Raw genomic sequence first — 20,506 nt, 5'->3', positions numbered from 1 at the left:
TCTGCTATAACCTGGGAAAGCAGAGGAAGATGGCCCAAGTCCTTGGGCCCCTGAACCCGCATGGGAGACAGGGAAGAAGCTCCTGGCTCCTGGCTTCATATGGGTGCAGCTCCAGTCATTGTGGCCAATTGGGGAATGAACCAACAGATGAAGACCTCTCTCTCTCTCTCTCTCTCTCTCTCTGCCTCTCTTTCTCTTTGTGTAACTCTCACTTTCAAGTAAATTAAAAAAATAAATAAAATGAATATAACTAAACCTAACATTAGTGGGGGGAAGGAGATAATGGTAGGGAAATATACCCCTGAAAATAGTTTTAGAGGCTAGCACTATGGCCTACTGAGTTGTGCTGCCACCTGTGGCTCCATACTGCTCCTCTTCTGCTCCAGCTCCCTGCTGATGCAGCTGGGAAAGGAGTGGAAGATGACCCAAGTGCTTGGGCCCCTGCACCCATGTGGGAGACTGGAGGAAGCTCCTGGCTCCTGGCTTTGAATAAGCCCAGCTGTGGCCACTGCGGCCATTTGCACAGTGAACCAGCAGATGGAAGATCTCGCTCTGTCTCTCCTTCTTTCTTTGTAGCGCTGCCCTTCAAATAAATGAATGCATCTTTTTTTTTTTTTAAAGAAGATAGTCTTAAACTTTTTTTTTTTAAAAAAGATGTATTCATTTACTTGAAAGGCAGAGTTACAGAGAGGCAGAGGCAGAGAGAGAGAGAAGTCCTCCATCCACTGATTCATTCCCTAGATGGCCGCAATAGCTGCAGCTGTGCCAATGAAGCCAAGAGTCAGGAGCTCCCTCCAGGTCTCCCACGTGGGTGCAAGGGCCCAAGGACTTGGGCCATCTTTCCACTGCCTTCCCAGGCCACAGCAGAGAGCTGGAGCAAAAGTAGAACAGCCAGGACTGGAACCAGTACCCATACGGGATGCTGGCACTGCAGGTGGCAGCTTTTACTTGCTATGCCACAGCACCAGCCCCAAATTCTTTCTTAAAAAAACAAAAATACAAAAACAACAACAACAACAACAAAAAACCTACTACTTAACATTAGTAAGACAAGTGAAGACTCTTAGTATTTATAGGTGAGGGAAAGGAGAAAAAGTATATAAAAGGCAGAGAGACAGTAAGTGAGAGGGACAGAAAGATTTTCATCCACTGACTCACTCCCCAAATGCCCAAAACAGCCAGGGCCTGGCCAAAGCCAGGAACCAAAACACAGTACAGGTCTCCCAGATGGGTGGCATGGACCCAAGGACCCGGGTCATCATCTGTTACTTCCCCAAGGTGAATATCAGATAGGAAGCTGGAATCAGGAATGGAGTTGGGATTTGAACCCAGGTATTCTTATATGGGATGTGGGCATTCCAAGTCATGTTTTAACCACTGCAACAAACATCTGGCCAGACTCCTGAATTTTAATGGGAAAAATGGGAGGATGTTGGCAGCAATAATGAAAATTGGGCTGTCCAGAAAGAAAGGGCATTCAAGGAATAGGAAGCTGACTCCACCTTCAGAAAAGTGAGTTGGGGTGGGGTGGGGGTACTCAAAGGGAAGGATAGATCAGGGCAGTACTAATGTAGGGTGGAAGTCAGAGATTAATTCTAGAGATTGGGGCCTGAGAGCTATCTAGATCTGGGATAGGATGAAGGGGACTTGGTATATGATGTTTAAGCAGGTCCTCTGGAAAAGGATTCAACCAGCCATGTGCAACCAACCTTGAGGATCACCCACATTTAAGGAGGCTGAGCAAAGCCCCTGAAGGAAGCATGGAGGATTCTCGAGAAAGAGAGGAAAGAGGATAGCATAGAGCCCTGGAGTGAGGAGAAAATGCCACAACACATGGAAGCACCCTGGTCAGATATCCCAGTGAGGCCAAGGGGAAGGAAAGCTGGAAAAGCTTCATTAGAATGTGCTCAGAGAAGATCTCTGTCACCTCTGAGACAGCAAAGACAAGAGTGAGTGAGTGATAAGGCAAGGATGCAGCAGATTCCAATCATCTGATTAAGAGAGTTGGTAACTCAAGAAGCAAGGAAAGTCCCACAACAGGTCCAAGGAATAGCAATAAGAAAACCTTTTCAAAATGGGCAGACTCTGTCACTTGTGGCATGGGGAATACATTTCTGTGGGTCATGTCACCTGAGGCCTTTCCACCTGACGTTTCCTGACTGGTGCTGGCCACAGTGGTGTAATCCAGCAATCTCTGGTCAGTTTTACACCAACAGGTATCACAGAGTCAACTCCAAAGTTCACTCAGTGTCCAGCTTGTGAAAAGAGCAAATAAACTGTGGGTGTTTTCTCTTAAATCCCATTATCTCTACAAAAATGACCTCTGGAACAGCACATAGAACTTCTTCCATTCGTTTTGGGGAGTAAGTATATTGGATATAAAGACACTAAAAAAATAGACACTGCAAGAAGATGAACAATTCACTCACACTAAGTCCAAACAAACAAATATAACAGCATTTCAAAAAGCTTGAGAAAAAATTAAAAGACAGGTTTACTTTGTTGCAAAAATTTTTAAGTTCATTCATAGGTTTTCATAATACTCATGTTCCACAAACTTTTTGAAGACCCCTCTTACAGTTCTCACATTAAAAAAAAAAAAAAAAAAAAAAAAGGACAAAAGCTGAGTAGAGTCAAGATGAAATACAAGTAAGGGTGAAAAAAAATATCTTTTACCTCAGCCCATCTTAGCCTCTCCATCTGGAGCTTTGTAAATAGACAGATTTGCAAGAAAAAAACAAACAGAAGCTCATTAACATGTGCATCTTGCAAGTGTTCACAGAACACCCAGATAAGTAACCCAAATGAATGGTTAGAAATTTGGCTTACACAGGGGTCTTCAAAAAGTTCACAGGTAATACATATTATTAAAAAAAAGTCTCAAAAATTTTTTGTACCAATTCAAATGTATATTTTAATTCAATTATTAAGAAATATTTGGAAATACCTTAATTTAACATCTCAGGATCAAAAGAGGAAGGGGAGTTTTGGGCTTCTTGGCTGGGGAGGCAAATAATGGGAAAGTGACTGGGGAAAGTATAGTGAACAAGGATTAATCAGCTAGGTTTGTTACACAAATTTAAGTTGGTGCCTTCCTAACTGATAAGATTTCATAAGTCTTCTTAGTCCCTATGGAGAGGGAGATACCTTTTACAAATGGTAATTTGATTTATAAAATTCCTTTCCAAATGAAAAACTTGTGCCCTGTGTTTAGAACTTTTCTCCCATCAGCTGGTTCTCAACGGCCTTTAGGGCAAAATAATCCATATGCCAAAGAGGCATATTTTGGGGTGGCATATTCTAATTTCCTTCACAAATACACAAGATAAAAACACCTAACTTTCTTAGGCTGGAACTAGCTGGTGCTGGTGGTCATGGAGCCAGTTGGCAGTTCAGGGAGTAGCATTTTTCAGAATTTTGGACTCCAAGAGGTTTAGCTGTTAGTGATGGCACTGTGAGGTAAGCAGAGGATCTTTCAGCAGCCAGAACTTGGCTTTAGGCAAGTGCTCTTGTAGGCAGAGATTCTAGGCAGTTACTACAAAGAAGGTGCAGACACTTGAATTTGGGGATTGACTCCAGTATTGCCAGAACTGGTGTTGAGAGGCCCTAGAGACACAGGGCTAACAATATCTACTTGGAGTTTCAGATTATTTGGGTAGCAGGATCATTGAAAGATACAGAGTGTCCTTTATTAAAACTGGGATACAACGTAGGAGCTCCATTCCAGACAAAATCCCAGTCATTGGAACCAGGGAATAAGATCCCCAACTATCACTCAGTACTAAGCAGGCAAACTAAGCTCCTAAATATTTCTCTTGCTTAGAGATCAGATTAGTGTATTAAATTCACAGTCAAGGCCTGTAGTTGGGAGAAAGTAAGAGAGATTCAGGGCCAGAATTAGGCCAGCCATTGCCAGAGCCACATGTCTAGCTCAGCCTTGAGTTTTGAAGCCTACAGAGCCATTCTAGCATTCTCTCTCCTCTACGTCTAGTCCAGAGTCTTCAGGCTCCCTGGTCTCTGAGTTTGACTTCCCCCCAAGATTAGGATTCTCCTCCATTTGTAAGCAATGGATCCCAAGGTCAAAAGCATAATTAGAGAAGAACTGAGGGGCTGGCACTGTGGCGCAGTGGGTTAAAGCCCCAGCCTGCAGCGCCAGTATCCCTTAAGGGCGCCAGTTTGAGTCCTGGCTGCTCCACTTCCGATCCAGCTCTCTGCTATGGCCTGGGACAGCAGTAGAAGATGGTGCAAGTCCTCGGGCCCCTGCAACAGTGTGGGAGACCTCAAAGAAGCTCCTGGCTACTGGCTTTGGATCAGCTCAGCTCTGGCCATTGCAGTCATTTGGAGAGTGAACCAGCAGAATGGAAGACCTCTCTCTGGCTCTACCTCTCTCTGTAATTCTGTCTTTCAAATAAATAAAATAATTAAATGAGAGAGAGAGAGAGAGAACGAACTTAGCCTGGCTTGGGATCTTTCCCTTTCAACTGTGAGTGAGAGGGTCAACAGGTTGGTTCTGGTGGAAAATGAGGAAAGAAGAGTCCCTCTTGCCATCCCTAAAAGTTACCTTTACAAAATCAAAGTGCCTATCCCACTCCTTGGGAGTTTCCAATCTTATAAAAATAGCAAGGGAGTGGTGATTCCACACTTCTGATGGTTTTTGTCTTATCAAGAGCAAGCTAGATAAGAACAGACAAGATTATAAACCTGACTCTTGATGGGTTTTGTCTCTGCCTTCTAACTTTGTTAGCTGCTGCTCCGTTTTTTTCCTTCCTCTCAAAAACTGTTTGAAAAACTCAGACCCTCACACTTCGGTGGGTCTACCTGTCTTGGAGCCCCCCTCCCAGCCATTCTGGCAAGAGGTTTCTGACGTAAATAAAGCTTTTCTCTCTGCCCTGTCCACATGGAAATTCTTCTTTCATGTGAGACAAAGAACTGAGGTCCTCTCTTCTCCACTACTGTTTCACCAATAACATGAGGAGCAAAAAACAGTTTCAAAGAGGAACCAGCTTACTCACCAACAGTACTCTCTAAACCCCCACCCTTCCTCTCTGAAGAAACACCATGAATATTAGCCTCTGACCTGAGACAAGGATGACTAGGGAGTCTGTACGCCAAGCATTATATTTTCCTTTTTAAATTAAAATTAAAAAAATTTTAAAAATGCACCTCAATGCAGCCATATGTTATCCACTCCCTGCAGAGTTCTGTTCCTGTAACATTTTCACTGTCAATTACATCACTACTCCCTATTAACCATTGACATTTCTCTTTCATTCTGTGTTATTTCAGCAGGAAAGCAGACTGTTTAAGGGTAGAAGAAGCTCAAGATCAGCACAGATTAAACAACAATCAGAGGCTAAAGACAATCTCTCCAGACATATGAGCAGAGAACATGTGCTTTTCTGGGTTTTAGCAGCCTGAGGTTGGACCAATACACAATATTGAACTGTGTGCAAAAGCACAAAGTTCTTCCTCCACGCTGCCTATAGAGGTGGCAGCCTTCTCCTACCCAGTATCACAGTGGCCCTCAGACCTTTCATGAAGCTCTATATTGATTGGAAGAAAAAAAAGAGGACCAAGAAGTCTATCCATCATCAGTAAGACCAATATGTCAAGATTAAATATAACTGGTGGAAACTCAGAAGTCCTCATAACAGGATGTGGAGAAGATTCAAGGGCCAGATCTTGATGCCCAACATCGGTTATGAGAACAACAAGAAAACAAAACGTGTGCCCAGTGGCTTCCAGAAGTCCCTAATCCACATCATCAAAAGTTGGAGGTACTGCTGATGTGCAATAAAATCTTACTGTAGAAAGATTTCTCACAATGTTTCCTCCAAGAACTGCAAAAACCATCTTGGAAAGAACAATGCAGCTATCCATCAGACTAGCCAATCCCAAAGCTACACTTATACAATGAAGAAAATGAATAGAAAGCGAATATGCACATTTTATTTGTATCTTTTTTTTTTTTTTGACAGGCAGAGTGGACAGTGAGAGAGAGAGACAGAGAGAAAGGTCTTCCTTTGCCGTTGGTTCACCCTCCATTGGCCGCCGCGGCTGGTGCGCTGCGGCCAGCGCACTGCGCTGATCCGAGGGCAGGAGCCAGGTGCTTCTCCTGGTCTCCCATGGGGTGCAGGGCCCAAGCACTTGGGCCATCCTCCTCTGCACTCCCTGGCCACAGCAGAGAGCTGGCCTGGAAGAGGGGCAACCGGGACAGAATCCGGTGCCCCGACCGGGACTAGAACCCGGTGTGCCGGCGCTGCTAGGCGGAGGATTAGCCTGTTGAGCCACAGCACCGGCCTTATTTGTATCTTATAAATTTCTTCAGAATCTGAGTTGTACTGCTGGAATTCTCACTATTCTCTCTATTCCATTGCATCTGGATCTGTCTGACTCTGAAGTCCAGGCTTTAATCATTCTGAGTGTACAAGAAAATACAAAGGAGGTGGCCCACATGTCGCCTACTATCTCCTAAGAACTACCAATTTAACAGAGATTGAGAGAAGGACCTTGTAACAGGGACCAAATATAACTGACACACATACACACCTCGCAGCTTAGTACTTGGCATGTCTCTGGCTCCAGAGATAAAAAAGTATTTGTTTGAATGAACAGATTTAGGCTTAGGGGCCAAGAACTTAATGTCCCTTGCTTCTGTGAGTGTGTGAATAAGACAGAATACAGCCGGCAACAAGGAAAACACAAACGCAGGGTATTGCATTAAATGGAGACCTCTAATTGCCTTATTTCACAGGTATCTTCTGTATCTGGAAAGATTTTAAAAATCTCTCTCCTGTTGCCATTTCTAAAATGGGACTGTTTATACACACTCCTAGCAGACTGAATATTTCCTCTTCAAGTCTCAAACCCTTTGGCTTCCATGTTTTTCTGTGTTCATGTCATGTCTAGATGTTTTTCTACTTCTACCTGGCCTACTAAAACTCTACCATTTGGTAATACACATACAATAATTTAAATCATGGAAATTTGAAACAAAGAGGAGCAATTACTACTTACCTACAGTACTTTATTCTATCACTTTTTTATTTATTTATTTTTGTTATTTATTTATTTATTTATTTATTTATTTATTTTGACAGGCAGAGTGGATAGTGAGAGAGAGAGAGACAGAGAGAAAGGTCTTCCTTTTGCCGTTGGTTCACCCTCCAATGGCCGCTGCGGCCGGCACACTGTGCTGATCCGAAGCCAGGAGCCAGGTGCCTCTCCTGGTCTCCTATGCGGGTGCAGGGCCCAAGGACTTGGGCCATCCTCCACTGCCTTCCCGGGCCATAGCAGAGAGCTGGCCTGGAAGAGGGGCAATCAGGATAGAATCTGGCGCCCCAACTGGGACTATTCTATCACTTTTTAATCTGTGTGTTGTTGAACAAGTTACTTAGTCTCTATAAGACTCAATTTCCACACTCAAAAACGAGAATATTAATAACTATTTAACATGATGAAGCCAGAAATAAGTGCAATGCTTGACATAAATTGCCTAGTAGACTCCTGGTATAAAGTAAATGTCAATAAATGTGAATTCCCTTTTTCTTTTTGTTCCAATATAAAATGATTAAAATGATCCATACTTCCTCTGTCATCCAATAAAGTTTATTCTGGGAGAAGAGAATGCACACACCTTGTCCTACAGTATTAATGTAAACTTTTTTTTTTTTTTTAAGATTTAGTTATTTATTTGAAAGTCAGAGTTACACAGAGAGAGAGGAGAGGCAGAGAAAGAGCGAGGTCTTCCATCCACTAGTTCACTCTCCAACTGGCCCAATAGCCAGAGCTGCACCCATCTGAAGCCAGCAGCCAGGAGCTTCTTCAAGGTCTCCCACGTGGGTGCAGGGGCCCAAGGCTTTGGGCCATCTTCTACTGCTTTCTCAGGTCATAGCAGAGAGCAGGATTGGAAGTGGAGCAGCTGGCCTTGAACCAGCGCCCATATGGGACACTGGCACCACAGGCGGTGGCTTTACCCACTATGCCACAATGATGGCCACAACATGTTTTCTTTCTCCTTCAGTTTGCAGCACCATTAAGGGTTAGAGGCTTGAAGGTTAGACCATAATATGTCATGTCAAAATATGTCTTGCAGGGCCAGCACTGTGGCCTATCGGGTAAAGCCTCTGCCTATAGTGCTGGCATCCCATATGGGCACAGGTTCGATATCTGGCTGCTGCACTTCCAATCCAGCTCTCTGCTATGGCCTAGGAAAGCAATGGAAGATGGCCCAAGTGCTTGGGCCCCTGAACCCACGTGGGAGACAGGGAAGAAGCTCCTGGCTCCTGGCTTCAGATGGGTGCAGCTCTGGCCGTTGCGGCAGATGGAAGACCTGTCTCTTTTTCTCTGCCTCTCCTTCTACCTCTGTGTGTAACTCTTTCAAATAAATAAAATAAATCTTTAAAAAAATATATGCTTTGCCTTTTTAGCATAAGGATTAATTTGAACTGGCCAGCTCTGAAAACAGAAGTTACCCTTTTGTAAGAGAAATTACACTGCGGCATATTGGTAAAGCTTCCACCTGCAGTGCTGGCATCCCATGTGGGTGCTGGTTTGAGTCTTGGCTGATCCATTTCTGATCCAGCTCTCTGCTATGGCCTGAGAAAGCAGTAGAAGATGGCCTAAGTTCTTGGGCCCCTGCACCCATATGGGAGACCCAGAAGAACCTCCTGGCTCCTGGCTTCAGATCAGCTCAGCTCTGGTCATTGTGGCCATCTGGGGAGTAAACCAGTGAATGGAAGACCTCTCTCTTTCTCTCTCTGTTTCTGCCTCTCTGTAAGTCTGCCTTTCAAATAAATTAATTAATTTAAAAAAGAGAAAGAGAGAGAGAATTACACTTACATTACATTTGTAAGGGTCTCTATTAGGGAGAAAACCCTTAAGGTGCTTTTTTTCATTATTTTCCCATTACCAGACTTCCCCACACCTTTGGTAAAAGAAAAATCAGATCGCCTAATGTTTATTACAAAGTAAGTTAATCAGTTAACAGCTTCTGGGTGAAACTAAGAAAAGTTTATGTTGAAACTCTGATTTAAATTTCATCACCAGTGGGGACCACCAGGAGCCTTGTTTTTAAAAATACGTTTCCCATACTTTAGCCCTAATCAATCCAAGGCCAATAATTACTTCCCCTTATGGACTGCTCTCATATCCCAAAGCTTTCCCCACTTTGAGTAACTCTATCCTTCCTACCTATAGCCAATGTAGGTTCAATGTAAACAACCATGCCTTCCTGTCTCAGATTTTCCTTATTTTAAAAAATGACCTTAGCTCTGGTCCAAGTAGACACTTTCTCAATGCTACCTAGCCTTGATGCTGATAGTTTGCAGAAACCTGCCCCAGGACCTGAGCCCTTTACAAGCCAGCATCCCAATGGCTCAATTAACCCTTTTATTTCAGAAACTCCTTAGTATTAGGAGTTTTGGTTTAACAGTCTTCTTTGTTTCAGGGAACCATGGTATATATATATATATATGTGTGTGTGTGTGTGTGTGTGTGAGAGAGAGAGAGAGTGTGGTATATGTATATATATATACATACATATACATATATACATATGCATATGTATACACATATACCACACACATATGTGTGTATATATGAATATATATATAAAATACACATTATTAAACTTGTTTATATCTTTTTAATCTGCTTTTAAAAATAGAGGTCTTACTCAACGAACAACTGTAAAGTGTATAGAGGAAATTGTTTTTCCTCCTCTAAAATGTACATGAATAATTTTATCTTCACATCTCTGGTTCTAAACTGATACACTTATAACTTAGAACACTATATGTAGTTAAGAAATACTTGTTAAAAGCATGAATTAATGTAATAACAGAGGGAAAGAAGAGAAATAAATAAGATTCAAACAAAAAAATCCACCTGTTCTTCCTCTACTATAAATACAAAATCACTTATTTTTTTCTAAACATCATATATAAATTTGTGTGCACACGTGTGTATAGACAATGTGTGGTGGGGACTTGTTAATTTATTTACTCTGTTTTTATACAAAAGTGTTCAGAACAGTATTTGACAGAAATAAATACTATAAGCTTTTATTGTTCCTTTCCTCGTCTAAACTGTAATTCTTTTAGGTTAGTCCTTGCAATCATATTCCCAAATAGTGTCCCTTAATGGTTGTTCCAACTGAGGCAGTCAGGAAAATCCTTTGGTGCATTCTTTTTGAGGGAAGGAGGGATGCTTGAGATGGGTGTGAGGTAAAGACTGTTTTGTTGGACACAGTAAATCTTGTTTGAATGCTGCCACCTAATGTTCACAAATTAGATGCATTCTAACACCAATCCAATGCTTCCCTTCAGCAGAGAATCATTTTAATAGAGGTGGTAATTAAAAAACTGGAAATTTTTCTGAAATTCTAACAAAAACCATTCCATAGTGATTTGATATAACTACAACCAAAATAGAAGTAATGAAATTTGGATTACTCTGAGTCCTTCTTGACAGCAATCATTTCAGTTGTGGAGGGGAGTGAGGAGAGCACTTTCATGCTTTAGGTATTCTTATAGTTCCATGATTTAAGATTGCTATTTCAATTTTAAAGATGATAAAATAAAGCCTTTTAATTGCTTTATTTGCTTTCTTTTTGAAACTAGTTGCTTTCTTTTCTGAAACTATTTGAGAAAAGAATTAGGGCTTGCCAACGTCTATCAGCTTCAAGCTTCAGGCTTTCTCATTTACGTCATGGTGCCTGTTAAATTTGTGAATACCAGAAAACAGCCCACAAACTTTGGTTAATATTCTCATAGATTTCTATGGTATTCTTCTTTGAGAACCCTGGCACAAAAGAAATACACTCTGCATGTTAATATCATTTGAAATAAATTGTGCCACTGAAATACTGAAATTTGAACCAAGACTTTCAAATATCCAAGTTAGGAGGAGCAGATATTAAGCACAAATCATATTGATTCAATTTTGTTGCTTCAAATTTGTGAAAATTAAACCAGATAGTTGTGATTTAAAGAGTTAAGTGATCAATAAATGATAAAACAGTAACCATCCCTTTTTTCTCTCCAGCTCTCTCTTTCTCTCTCCCTCTCTCCATCTCTCTGTCTCTTGATCTCTCTCTTACGCTCTCCTTTTCCCTCTTTCCTTCTTTGACCCTTCCCTCCTGTCTGGTTTCCCCCAATAAACCTTTTCCCTTACTCCAGTGTTTGTTGTGTTTCGTGGCAGCCTTACATTGGTGCCATGACTCGAATCCAGGCTCTCGCAGTGACTTTGCTCTCCTTTCAGGGTTCTCTGAGCTGCCTTGGGAAACTGGATTTCTGCCAGTCACAAAACACACCCCCAGAACTCCTTCCACGCCACCAAATGCTTCGTGATCTCCACCCACACATAGGCCTTCCAAATTCTGAGTGTTTACAGAAGGAGGTCAACCAAATGCTGCTACAGGGATATACTCGGCTCCCTACCCAGAAGAGAGTGGCTTGAGACAACATCCTATGACAGCAGAGAGTACTTCGTCGCCCCATGTCAGCAGAAAGTAGCTCTAAAGACAGATTATCATCCTTCTACCTTCCTGGATTTTTGAGGTTAATGTTTTTCCCATACAATTCTTGTTTTATAAAAAACAAAAGGGGGGAATGTTAGTAAAATGCAGCAGTCTTATCTATGGTGTGATCTATACCCCAGATGCCATCCTAGGGCTCTAGCCTCTACTACCCACCGCCATTGCTGGAAGCCAGGTGACCACATGGCCCAACCACCAGTGTCAGCTCCATCTCTCTCTTATGCTCTCCTTCTCCCTCTTTTCCTTCTTCGACCCTTCCCTCTGGTCTGGTTTCCCCCAATAACCCTTTCCCTTAAAAAAAAAAAGTAACCCTCCCAAAACAACCCTACATCCCTATCTTTGTGAGAACTGAAACCCAATCAGCTTCTATGTTATAGAGATTACTTTAATCTTAAAATAATCTTAAAATTTTTAATTAAAAATATACAGATTAAAATGTAACTTAAAAATAAGCTTCTTCTAAATGCTGAAGATTTTTTTTAATGGGAAGAGGAAATACAACTAAAAAGTAGCAAAAATCTCTAAAGCCTAATCATTCTAAAGTCCAATAACTTCTCTTGATGGTTTTATATAGCTTGATATATACATAAACTTTTATGTATATTTGAGAAAGTGTGCATAATTTTTAAAAGCAGGAGAGGAAGAATAAATAGAGGATTAATAATGGTTACAGGAGTGCAGTTGGATGGAAGGAACAACTTCTAATGTTCATATCACAGTAGGACAATTTTGGGTTGCCAACAATTAATTGAATATTTCAAAATAGCTAATGGAGAGAATTCTGAATGATCCCAACACAAAGAAATGATATAATCCTGTCTGACCATTACATACTGTGTATATGTATTTAATTATCACAATGTATCCCATAAATAAGTCTCATCACTGTTATTAAAAATATAGATTAAAAATAAAATAGCAACATGCTAAACATAGTTTGGTTGCCTTATTTTTTAACTGAGACATACTGGTAGCAATTTTCCATGACAAAATTATTATTCTATAGCTTTTTACATGGCTACATTTTCTATTTTATAGTTTACCATATTTTGTTTAATCAGATTCAATATGGACATTTTGTTTATTTCAGATTTTTACCAATACAAAATAATGCAAAGGTAAACAACTGCATACATAAACCTAACACATATCTTTGTGTTAACACTCCAGGGGACATAGTAGTGAAAACAGAAAGCCACTTTTTACCACGAGTTTGGAGGAAAACAAGGGGGTACAGCCAAAGACTTAAAAGAATTCAAATGATCAAGTAAGCTAAGCAGAAAAGCTGCCCAGGAATTAATCCTCTTGTCCTCAATGTTCCAACTGAAGTTGCCAGAAATTGTTTTCTCAGAGGTGGGGCTCTGGCTCTTTCTGTGCACCATCATGGCAAAATTAAAGGGACTAAGGGTACAGTCCAAGGACGGCAAGCCAAATGCTTAGGCAAAAGAAACCATGAGAAATCTAAGTAATGTTTCCAGTCAGGCTTGCTAACACAGGCAGAGGCAAGACACTGAGATGAAGGAGAGAGACCAACCCAGACGCAGTACCCAGTAAAGTTGAGATTGTGGAGTGGAACCTCAGATCTGCCACTTTTAAGAACGTGGCAGACATTTAAACTCTTTGTCCTTCATTTTCCCACATTTCCCTACCTTTAAGACACAAATAAATAGTGATGATGAACACAATAGCCTTCCTGCAGAAGAAGCCATAGATGGTATAGAGTGGATGTTCAATAACTGGTAGCCATTAACAGGAGACAGTTTTATTTACTCAAAGTTGGGGCACCATGCTTTGGCCTCAGAGGCTCGAAGTAGATAGAGCCCAATCCAAAGGGAGGAGAGTGGGGTACAACAGGGATACAGTGACAGGGGATACAGGGCCAGACACTAGATTCCAAAAAGCAAGCCACATGAAATTCAGGGCGGGCAAGGACACATCCAGGGATTGAGCCCAGACAGCCGATCCTCAGGAGAAACTCCTCTGGTTCCCCCAAGAGTCCTAAAAGCTGTGTCCTTTTAATTTAGCCTCTTATATAGGCATTTCCTTCTCTCCCCCATCTGCCTCTGTGTTTGCCTCTGTTAAGTTTCCATATTGCTCAAATTTTAATGTTTACTTTTAACTTTCTGAAGAGTAAAGCTCTAATAGAGAGATTATAAATGTTTTCCTAGAAGGGAGAAGAATCCTGATTCCTTAAGGAAAGCTTTACAGCTCTTCTGATCATCTTCACATTCCACATCAATGCTACCATTTATTTTTAACGATTTATTTTATTTATTTGAAAGACAGAGTTACAGAGAGAGAGAGAGACAGAGAGAGAGGTCTTCCATCCGCTGGTTCACTCCCCCAGATGTCCACAATGGCCAGAGCTGCGACAACCCAAAGCTAGGAGTCAGGAGAGTTTCTTTCGGGTCTCCCACATGGGTGCAGGGGCCCAAGAACTTGGGCAATCTTGTACTGCTTTCCCAGGCCATAGCAGAGAGCTGGGTCAGGAGTGGAGCAGCTGGGTCTTGAACAGGCGCCCATATGGGATGCTGGCGCTTCAGGCCAGGGCTTTACCCTGCTGTGCCACAGCGCCGGCCCTGATGTTACCTTTTAAACACTTCTGAATCTATAGACTTCAAATTTTTCACTATCACTATAATAGTTCAAAATGCCTTCACCTTTTGTTAAACTCCTATAATAATCTCCTACCAGTAGTTTTCATTTCTATGTAAACTCATCCAATCCCCCATTTGCAGCTAGAATGATACTATATTAAAAAAAGATACAAGATCAGATTTCTCCCTGGATTACAAAGTTTCTAATGAACCCATCAGCAGAGTAAAACCAAAATTCTTAAACACTGCCTATAAAGCCCTATGTCACCTGGGCTTTATCTGCCTCCTCAGACTCAGCAAGTCTCTTCTCTACTCAGAACAGTTCAGTAGCACTGGATTTTTCTCTTCAGTTCTTTGCAGTCAGTCATGGAACTTTATTCAATTTCAAGACTTTTGCATTTAACGCACCCTGTGTCCACAAGGATCATTCCACAACTTTTCACCTGATTCCTCCTTATCTTTCAGGCTCAAATTAATTTCTGACTACTTCACTGAAACCTACCCAAATTTTCCAAGCTAGGTTAGGTCTTTTTTATTTTATTTTTTATTTTATTTTTGATAGGCAGAGTTAGACAGAGGGAGAGACAGAGAAAGGTCTTCTTTTTCCGTTGGTTCACCCCACAAAGGGCCACTATGGCCAGTGTACTATGCCGATCCGAAGCCAGGAGCCAGGTGCTTTCTCCTGGTCCCCCATGTGGATACAGGGCCCAAGCACTTGGGCCATCCTCCACTGCACTCCCAGGCCACAACAGAGAGCTGGACTGGAAGAGAAGCAACCAGGACAGAATCCGGTGCCCCATCCAGGACTACAACCCAAGGTGCCGGCGCTGCAGCCGGAGGATTAGCAAGTGAGCTGCGGCACCGGCCTAGGTCTTTCTTTTTATGCTGAACTCGGGGCAGCACTTATCACAGTTTTAATTAAATAATAGTTGTTTGATTATTCTTGAATATCTAGATCTTTGAGCTCAGTGTATGCACCCTAAGAACAAGGATGTGTATATCTTATGTACAAAGGTATAAATCAAGCATATAGCATAGTTTAAGGCACACGGTAGGCACTAAAAAATAATTAAAACCTATGATTGGGGTTGGCGCTGTGGCTTAGTGGGTAAAGCCACTGCCTGCAGTACCAGCATCTCACATGGACGCTGGTTTGAATCCTGGCTGCTCCACTTCCAATCCAGCTCTCTGCTGTGGCCTGGGAAAGCAGTAGAAGATGGACCAAGACCTTACGCCCTTGCACCTTTGGCCCTTGCATGGGAGACATGGAAGAAGCTCCTGGCTCCTAGCTTCGGATCAGCCCAGCTCCAACTATTGCTGCCAATTGGGGAGTGAACCAGCAGATGGAAGACCTCTCTCTCTCTTTCTCCCTCTCCCTCTCTCTCTCTCTCTCTCTGCCTCTCCTCTCTGTGTGTAACTCTGACTTTCAAGTAAATAAGTAAATTTTTTTTTAAAATACCCTGATTGGGGCCAGCGCTGTGGCTCACTTGGCTAATCCTATGCCTGCGGCACCGGCATCCCATATGGGTGCTGGCTTCTAGTCCCGGTTGCTCTTCTTCCAGTCCAGCTCTCTGTTGCGGCCCGGGAAGGCAGTGAAGGATGGTCCAGGTCCTTGGGCACCTGCACCCACGTGGGAGACCAGGAGGAAGCACCTGGCTCCTGGCTTTGGAACGGCGTAGCTCCGGCCGAAGTGGCCATTTGAGGGGTGAACCAATGGAAGGAAGACCTTTCTCTCTGTCTGTCTCTCTCTCTCACTGTCTAACTCTATCTGTCAATTAAAAAAAATAATAAAATAAAAAAACATGATTATCCATATTTGCCCTATCCATATCTATATGCATTTAAGAATATTAAAATATATAAAATTATAAAAGAAACTCATTCATTTCCTGCATTCTTTTGGACGTTGGAAACTGTTCATTCTTTTTGGAAGTTGGAAATTTATCTAGTGGAAACAAGATTCAACAGCTAAGAGAATCACTATACTAAATTTTCTCTAAATCTGGTTGAAGAAAATGGGTTATCTATACAAAAAGAACATATCAACTATAAATGGTAAGAGAAAGCAAGCTGACTTTAGCTATCTCCATATCAAAATTCAATGCTAAAAGAACACAGAGCAATGACTACAAAGTACACAATAAAAAAAAAAAAGTGAAGGAATTTAACCTTCAGCAAAGTGTCTTCAGATATAAAAGCAACAGCCTGAAGAAAATGGATGAAACCTCAGATGTCTATTTCCATTTATGATGGGTTAGGCTATTCAACCAATATACTCATTGATAATGACTAAAGATGTTGAATAAACTATAAAACACATCTCTCCAAAGCATGAAATTGCTGACAAGATGTTAAGAGTTATTAGGCCAAAGATAACAGAAGGTAGGAATCTGGAGACACAAGCACAAAAGCTATCCTTGCCCTGAGAACATCTGCTAGTCAGGGAGCATCCAGCATTGTTCGAAGCAGTCTCACAGGGCATGGAAAGAACAATCAAGGGCCAGCGCAAATCCCTTCTTTGCTCAGGACACAAGGTGAAAATGTTAACAGGTGACCCTTCCTGTGTTAAGTTGGGACTTCACAGTCTACACCCTAAGGGAAAAGTGAACCAGAACCATATAACTTTGGGAAATGTTGCTTTTGCATTGACTACAATAGGGAGGAGAAGCAAGGTTATGAAGAAAAAAGGCCGGCGCTGCAGCTCAATAGGCTAATCCTCCGCCTGCGGCGCTGGCACACTGGGTTCTAGTCCCGGTCGGGGTGCCAATTCTGTCCCGGTTGCCCCTCTTCCAGGCCAGCTCTCTGCTATGGCCCGGGAGTACAGTGGAGGATGGCCCAAGTCCTTGGGCCCTGCACCCGCATGGGAGACCAGGAGAAGCACCTGGCTCCTGGCTTCAGATCAGTGCGGTGTGCCGGCCACGGCGGTCATTGGAGAGCGAACCAAAGGCAAAGGAAGACTTTTCTGTCTCTCTCTCTCACTGTCCACTCTGCCTGTCAAAAAAAAAAAAAAAACAAAAAACAGAAGAAGTTCTATCTCTTAGTAGTTGTGACTACTCACTGGGCAGCTTTTGCTCAGATCTGTAACATGCATTCACAATGATCCAAAGAACCTCTGGCCTCAGACTGAGAAGGCATCGGGGCACTTAGCAGAAGCAAACAAAAATCCTCTCTAGAAGAAGCCAAAAGTATGGTTTTTTTCCCACAAATATTTTCTCAAGGACAAGGAGGAAACACAGAAGGAAAAAGGACACCATGGATGACATACAACATAGACAACAAAAAAGAAACTGAAAAAATTCAGACCCTGGAATTATTATATAGATTATAAAATAATGGGGTCGGCACTGTGGTGCAGTGGGTTAAAGCACCGGCCTGCAGTGCCGGCATCCCATATTGGCACCGGTTTAAGTCCTGGCTGCTCCACTTCCCATCCAGCTCTCTGCTATGGCCTGAGAAAGCAGTGGAAGATGGCCCAGGTCCTTGGGCCCCTGCATTTATGTGGGAAGATCCGGAGGAAGCCCCTGGATCCTGACTTTGGAATGGCTCAGTTCTGGCCATTGCAGCCATCTGGGGAGTGAACCAGTGGATGAAAAACCTCTCTCTCTCTCCTTCTCTGCCTCTGCCTCTCAAACAAATAAATAAATCTTAAAAAAAAAAACAAACTATGATTACTATGCTTAAAATAAATAATCAAACTACCAATTTGCAGTTCGATGTATAAAGAATCAGCAAAACCCTGATTCTGAAAACCTCCATAGAGACAAAGGTTCTACGACTCCTTTTTCACACCAAATTCAACACAAGACTGTAAGAAAGTTCTCCATGCTTCACTCCTAAGTAGACTGTTTGGTGTATCATTTCTTACAGAAACTATCAAGTTACTTTTTCCTCTATTTCTGGTTTTCCTGAGTGTTGATCATTAAGTGCTTCATTTAATCTTTTCTGCATTTACTGAAGCAATATTCTATCTATCCATTAATATCTTGATATAATAATTTGTTTTTGGCCAGCGCCATGGCTTAACAGGCTAATCCTCTGCCTTGCGGTACAGGCACACCGGGTTCTAGTTCCGGTTGGGGCGCCAGATTCTATCCCAGTTGCCCCTCTTCCAGGCCAGCTCTCTGCTATGGCCCAGGAAGGCAGTGGAGGATGGCCCAAGTCCTTGGGCCCTGCACCCGCATGGGAGACCAGAAGCACCTGGCTCCTGGCTTCGGATCAGCAAGATGCATAGGCCGCAGTGGTCATTGGAGGGTGAACCAACGGCAAAAAGGAAGACCTTTCTCTCTGTCTCTCTCTCTCTCTCACTGTCCACTCTGCCTGTACAAAAAGAAATAAAAATTTGTTTTTGAATGTTAAAATAACCCAACTTGTTCATAATGTATTTCCTTTATATAATACTAGACTTCCTAATAGTGCTTACAGATCTTTGCCAGGAGCAACACTGGCATATAATTTTCCTTCAATTACTCTTCTTGTCAGGTTTCCCTATTAGAGTTATGCTAAGCCTCTTAAAAAACCGAAGAGATTTCCCCGCTTCCCCCCCCCCCCCCTTTTCTATGGAAGTATTGCAGTAACAAATGGTATTATGTTTTAGTTATGTTTGGTTGAACTTGCTGGAGAGATTTTGGTAGCCGACTATTCTCTATTGGAAACCGTTGGACCTTTCGACAACTCTTCAACTTGTTACTCAATTCTTTAGGTTTTTCTATTTATTTTTCTTTTTATTGACTGACTTGAAGGCCAGAGCAATGGTGGTGGGGAGGGAATCTTCCCATCTGCTGGTTCACTTCCCAAATGCTCCCAACAGGTCTGGGCCAAGCTGAAGCCAGGAGCTCTAGCCTAGTCTCCTACGTGGGTGGCAGGGGCTAAGTACTTGGGCCACCTTCTTCCCTTAGGAAAGAGAATGCCCTCGCAGGGCTTCTAGGAGACTACGGAGGCCTTGGGCTACAGGACTGAGCAAACCGTAACAAGCTGCAGTCCCTGCTGCCCACAGGTGAACCGCCCCAACAGCGTTGGGCCCCCAGCTCCCCCGCCGCTGAAGACCGTGTTCGTCGCCAGCGCCAGAGTCCCCAGAGGCCCACAACGGAGCCCTTCTGCCATTTGCAACAAGTGTGGGTACGGTCCGGTGCTAGCGCATCTGTGTGCGCTTTGGGATAGTTCTCAGTGGACCTGTTCCTACCACCTGCTCAACTCTTTCTACATTCCATGAAGAAGGGGCCAGGGACGGAGGGGAGGGGGCAGGAAGATCCGAGAACAGCCAGTTTGGGTGCCGCGGGCAGGGAAGGGAGGAACGGAACCTGAAGGAGGAACATAATTTGGGGCCTTGAGCCTGTCAGACTCACGTGACTCACCAAACGCTACTACAGTCCCCCAGCTCCCCGACCAGGAGCGGGTCACGTGACTTCCGTGTCGCGCGACTTTGCGCCCGAGGGCGAGAGCCGCCCGGGTGAGTGCGCTTTCTCACTCTCTTCACGCGGCGCGGCCTTTGGCGCATGCGCAGTACCCGCTCCCTTCTGGCCAGGTCTGTCTTCAAGGGCTGTGGAAGCACGGCTGGCTGCCTGCCTGCCTGCCGCTTTGGGGCTTTGAGGCAGAAGGTGGCCTGAAAATTAGCAGTCACGGGTAGGCGGGACGAGGTTTCGCCCTTATCTACGGTAGCTGTACTGGTCGCCATCCCCAGGTGGGAGGAAGGGGGCCGCAGACGGGGACTGCGCGCCGCCTGGGGATGTGGCGCCGCGCTTCGACCTCTCGCGAGAGCCAGCGCTGGCGTGGGAGCGCGTGCAGTTGACTCGTGGTTCCGAGGAGTCTTTGTGGCCGAGTCTTCCAGGGCCTGTCTGGGACTAAACCTCTGTTCAGACTCCCTCGCGGTTCCTCAGCTCCTGCTCACCTTTAGGACGACCACAGGCTCCCTCTGCAGGCTGCAGGGCCTACTCAGCTTCTTTGTAATTCTGCCCAGGGGCCCCTACCTCCTCCCGGGGTTAACACAAAGCTGACCTTTTGTCTGTGTTGGATCTGCCCCGGCCTCCCTAGGGGTATATAAAGTGTTTAAATGGATTGAGCCGCGAATGTTTGATATTTGTATCAAAAAGTTAATGTTTTCATACCCAGTTCAACAAGTGTCTTGTCCCTGATTTCCATCACTGTCCCTAGGTAGCAGGGCTAATCCTCTGCTACCATCTCTAGGTGTTCCCCAGCAGCTTGGCATTATTTTCTCTGGCTGTTGTGTTCGAAACACAGGCATCAAAATCATAAAAATATTTCTGATGATTAGGTTTTAGGTATGCTGTTTTATTAGAGCATATTTTTCCCTGGTGTGCCCTTCCTATTTTAGACTATTCTTCCTTATAAGCATGGGAGTACTTCTGTTCATTTT

At 43.3% G+C, this 20,506-nt stretch overlaps 1 protein-coding gene across 1 annotated transcript in view; it reads right to left on the bottom strand.

Moving 5' to 3' along the window:
* The window catches only part of GLDC (glycine decarboxylase), a 133,472-nt gene extending 113,881 nt beyond the window's left edge, over positions 1–19,591 (bottom strand). The window contains exon 1 of the mRNA XM_062208271.1: positions 19,488–19,591. The gene's annotated coding sequence lies outside the window, so the exon portion shown is untranslated. The remainder of the gene's footprint in view (positions 1–19,487) is intronic.
* Between the last annotated feature and the right edge of the window lie 915 nt (positions 19,592–20,506).

The sequence above is a fragment of the Lepus europaeus genome, chromosome 12, assembly GCF_033115175.1.
Source record: "Lepus europaeus isolate LE1 chromosome 12, mLepTim1.pri, whole genome shotgun sequence".
Lineage (NCBI taxonomy): Eukaryota > Metazoa > Chordata > Mammalia > Lagomorpha > Leporidae > Lepus > Lepus europaeus.
Note: the sequence above shows the minus strand (reverse complement) of the source record. Positions and strands in the feature narration are given on the sequence as shown.